Below are 5,209 nucleotides of genomic sequence, written 5' to 3'. Positions count from 1 at the left end.
ATATAAACAGTGTGCTACAGTAAACAGTCCATGTAAACATTGCCATGCAGTTAACAGAGTCTACATAAACTGTGCCATACAGTAAACAGTCTATATCAACAGTGCCCTAAAGTTAATCTGGTATGTAAACAGTGTCCTACAGAAAGCAGTCTACGTCATTAGTGCCGTACAGTAAACAGTCTATATATCAGTGCCCTACAGTAACAGTGCCCTACTGTAAGCAGTCTTTGTCAACAGTGCCATGCAGTAAACAGACTATGTAAACAGTGGCCAACAGAAAACAGTCTATTTTCTTTTCATAGAATTTACAGTGCAGAAGGAGGCCACTCGGCACATCGAGTCTGCACCGGCTCGTGGAAAGGGCACCCTCGCCAACCGCACACCCACCCTATCCCCATAACCCCACCCAACACAAAGGGCATTTTAGGACACAAAGGTTAATTTAGCATTGCCAATCCACCTAACCTGCACATCTTTGGACTGTGGGAGGAAATCGGAGCACCCGAAGGAAACCCACGCACACATGGGGAGAACGTGCCGACTCCGCACAGACAGTGACCCAAGCCGGGAATCGAACCTGGGACCCTGGAGCTGTGAAGCAATTGTGCTCATCACTATGATACCGTGCTGCCCTCAAACTGTGCCCGACAGTAAACAGTCAATATAAACAGTGCCCTACAATAAACAGTATATGTAAACAGTGGCCTACTGTAAACAGTCTATATAAACAGTGCCCGACAGTAAACAGTCTATATAAACAGTGCCCTACAGTAAGCAACAGTGCCCTACAGTAAGCAGTCTATGTGAACATTGTACAACAGAAAACAGTCTCTGCAAACAGTGCCCTGCAGTAAACAGTCTATATAAGCAGTGTCCTACTGAACAGTCGATGTAAACAGTTTCCCCACAGTAAACAGTCGATGCAAATAGTTCCTTATAGTAAACAATCTATATAAACAGTGCCCTCCGCTGAACAGTCTAAGTAAACAGTTTTCCACAATAAACAGTCGATGTAAACAGTGCCATAGAGTAAACAATCTATGTAAACATTGTCCTACAGTAAACAGAGTCTATTTTATCAGTGCCGTACAGTAAACATTCTATGTAAACAGTGCCCTACAGTAAACCGAGTCTATGTAAACAGTACTCTACTGTAAACAGTCTATCGAAACACTGTCCGACAGTAAACAGTCTATGTAAACAGTCGATATAAACAGTACCCTACTGTAAACAGTGTATATAAACAGTTCCCTACAGTAAACAGCCTATATAAACAGTGCCCTACAGCAACAGTGCCCTTCTGTAAGGAGTCTTTAAAAACAGTGCCTTGCAGTAAACAGTCTATATAACCAGTCCCGTACAGTAACTGTGCCCTACTGTAAGCAGTTTTTGTAAACAGTGCGTTGCAGAAACAGAGGCTATGTAAACAGTGCCGCACAGTAAACAGCCTGTATAAACAGCGCCATGCAGTAGTCTATATATACAGGGCCCCACAGTAAACAGTCTATATATACAGTCCCTACAGTATATAGCTAATGTAAACAGTGTCCTTCTGAAAAAAAGTATGTAAACACTGCCCTACAGTAAACAATCTATATAAAACAGTGCCCTACAGTAAACAGTCTATGTAAACAGTTTCCAACAGTAAACAGTCTTGTAAAGAGTGCCCTACAATAAACAGTCCATTTAAACATTGCCCTACATTCAGAAAACCAAGTTTATGTAAACAACACTCTACAGTAAACAGTCTATATAAACAGTGCCCTACAGTAACAGTGCCCTATTGTAAGCAGTCTTTGAAAACAGCCTCGCAGTAAACAGAGACTATATAAACAGCGGTGCACAGGAAACAGCCTGTATCACCAGTGCCATACAGTAAACAGCCTATATAAAGAGTGCCATACAGTAAACAGCCTGTATAAACAGTGCCATGCAGAAAAACAGTCTATATAAACAGTGGCCTACAGAAAATGAAAATGAAAACGCTTGTTGTCACAAGTAGGCTTCAAATGAAGTTACTGTGAAAAGCCCCTAGTCGCCCCGTTCCGGCGCCTGTTCGAGGAGGATCGTATGGGAATTGCACCGTGCTCCTGGCCTGCCTTGGTCTGCTTGCAAAGCCAGCGATTTAGCCCGGTGCTAAACCAGCCCCGAAAGGCTATCTGCCCCTGCGCTGTGAGCAACGTTCGAACCTGTGCGGGGAAACCCCATTGTATTTCGAGCCCAACGCCTTAACCACTCGGCCATCGCAGTCACTGTCTCTATAAAAAGTGCCCGACAGTAAACAGTCTATATAAACTGTGCTCTACAGTGAACAGTGTATGAAAACAGTGTCCGACAGTAAACAGTCTATGTAAACATTGTACTTTAGAAAATACTCAGTAAACAGTGCCCTACAGTAAACAGTCTATTTATACAGTTTCCCACAGTAACAGTCTATGTAAACAATGCCCTACACTAAACAGTATATAAACAGTGCACTACATTAAACAGCGTCGATGTGAAGAGTGCCCTACATACAGTAAACCGAGTCTATGTAAACAGTACTTACAGTAAACAGCCTATAAAAACAGAAAACAGTCTCTGTAAACAGTGCCGTGCAGAAAACAGTCTCTGTAAACTGTGTCCTGCAGTAAACAGTCTATATAAGCAGTAGCTACGGTAAACAGTCTTTATAAACAGTGCCCTACAGTAAACAGTTTATAAAAACAGTGACATACAGTAAACCGTCTACGTAAACATTGTCCTGCAGTAAACAGTCTATATAAGCAGTGCCCTACGCTGAACAGTCTATGTAAATATTTACCCACAGTAAATCGTCTCTGTAAAAAGTGCCCTACAGTAAACAGCCAATATAAACAGTGCCCGACAGTAACAGTGCCCTACTGTAAGCAGACTTTGTAAACAGTGCCTTGCAGAAACAGAGGCTATGAAACAGTGTCGCACAGTAAACAGCCTGTATAAACAGCACCATGCAGTAGTCTATATATACAGTGCCCTACAGTAAACAGTCTTGTAAAGAGTGCCCTACAATAAACAGTCCATTTAACCATTGCCCTGCAGTAAACCGAGTGTCTCTAAACAGTGCCTCACAGTAAACAGACTATAAACAATACCTTGCAGTAAATAGCGACAATATAAACTGTGCCATGCAGTAAACAGTCTAGATCAGTGTCCTAAAGTTAATAGTGTATGTAAACAGTGTCCTACAGAAAACAGGCTATGTAATTAGTGCCCTATAGTAAACAGTCTAGAGAAACAGTGCCCTACAGTAACAGTGCTGCACTGTCAGCAGTCTTTGTAAACAGTGCCTTGCAGAAAACAGAGTCTATGTAAACAGTTTCCGCACAGTAACCAGCCTGTATAAACAGTGCCATGCAGAAAGCAGTCTAAGTAAACAGTGGCCTATAGTAAACAGTCTATACAAACAGTGCCCTACAGTAACAGTGCCCTACTGTAAGCAGATTGTGTGATCAGTGCCTTGCAGTAAACATAGCTTTTTGTAACCAGAGCCGCACAGTGCACAGCCTGTATAAACAGTTCCATGCAGTAAACACTCTATATAAACAGTGCCCTACGCTGAACAGTCTATGTAAACAGTTTCCCAAAGTAAACAGTCCATGTAAACTTTGCCCTACAGTAAAGAGAGTCTATGTGAAGAGTGTCCTACATACAGAAAACCGAGTTATGTAAACAGTACTCTACAGTAAACAGTCTATATAAACAGTGCCCCACAGTAACAGTGACCGACTGTGAGCAGTCTTTGTAAACAGTACCATGCTGAAAACAGTCTATGTAAACAGTACCGCACAGGAAACAGCCTGTATAAACAGTGCCATGCAGTAAACAGTCTATATAAACAGTGCCCTACAGTAAACAGTCTATGTAAACAGTCCCCGACAGTAAACAGTCTGTGTAAACTGTGCCATACAGTAAACAGTCTATGTAAACAGACCTAAATAAACAGTCTATATAAACAGTGCCCGACAGTAACAGTGCCCGACTGTAAGCAGTCTTTGAAAACACAGCGTCGCAGTAAACAGAGTCTATGTAAACAGTGGCGCACAGGAAACAGCCTGTATCAACAGTGCCATACAGTAAACAGCCTGTATAAACAGTGCTATGCATTAAACAGTCTATATAAACAGTGGCCTACAGAAAATGAAAATGAAAACGCTTGTTGTCACAAGTAGGCTTCAAATGAAGCTACTGTGAAAAGCCCCTAGTCGCCCAGTTCCGGCGCCTGTTCGAGGAGGATGGTACGGGAATTGCACCGTGCTGCTGGTATGCTTTGGTCTGCTTGCAAAGCGAGCCATTTAGCCCAATGCTAGACCAGCCCCTAAAGGCTATGTGCCCATCCGCTGCGGGCAGCGTTCGAACCTGCGCGGGGAAACCCCATTGTATTTCGAGTCCAACGCCTTAACCACTCGGCCATCGCAGCCACTGTCTCTATAAAAAGTGCCCTACAGTAAACAGTCTATGTAAACAGTCCCCGACAGTACACAGTCTATATAAACATTGTACTTCAGAAAACAGTCTCAGTAAACTGTGCCCTACAGTAAACAGTCAATATTATCAGTTTCCCACAGTAAACAGTCTATGTAAACAGTGCCCTACAGTAAACAGAGTGTACATAGAACATAGAACATAGAAAATACAGCACAGAACAGGCCCTTCGGCCCACGATGTTGTGCCGAACCTTTGTCCTAGATTAATCATAGATTATCATTGAATTTACAGTGCAGAAGGATGCCATTCGGCACCCCTGAGTCTGCACCGGCTCTTGGAAAGAGCACCCTACCCAAACTCAACACCTCCAACCAACACCAAGGGCAATTTTGGACACTAGGAGCAATTTATCATTGCCAATCCACCTAACCTGCACATCTTTGGACTGTGGGAGGAAACCGGAGCACCCGGAAAAAACCCACGCAGACACGGGGAGGATTTGCAGACTCCGCACAGACAGTGACCCAAGCCGGAATCGAACCTGGGACCCTGGAGCTGTGAAACAATTGTGCTATCCACAATGCTACCGTGCTGCCCTTAAGAACAAATAAATCTACACCAGATCATTTTACCATAATCCATGTACCTATCCAATAGCTGCTTGATGGTCCCTAATGTTTCCGACTCAACTACTTCCACAGGCAGTGCATTCCATGCCCCCACTCCACTCTGGTAAAGAACCTACCTCTGATATCCCTCCTAT

General features: G+C 43.3%; 1 non-coding gene across 1 annotated transcript; it reads right to left on the bottom strand.

Moving 5' to 3' along the window:
• Positions 1 to 4,356: 4,356 nt before the first annotated feature.
• Positions 4,357 to 4,438, bottom strand: trnas-cga (transfer RNA serine (anticodon CGA)). The gene has a single exon. It is a non-coding gene; the product is annotated as a tRNA-Ser (tRNA).
• Positions 4,439 to 5,209: the final 771 nt, after the last annotated feature.

Source organism: Scyliorhinus torazame, chromosome 26, assembly GCF_047496885.1.
Source record: "Scyliorhinus torazame isolate Kashiwa2021f chromosome 26, sScyTor2.1, whole genome shotgun sequence".
NCBI classification, from domain to species: Eukaryota; Metazoa; Chordata; class Chondrichthyes; order Carcharhiniformes; family Scyliorhinidae; genus Scyliorhinus; species Scyliorhinus torazame.
This window is presented reverse-complemented; position numbering and strand designations above follow the sequence as displayed.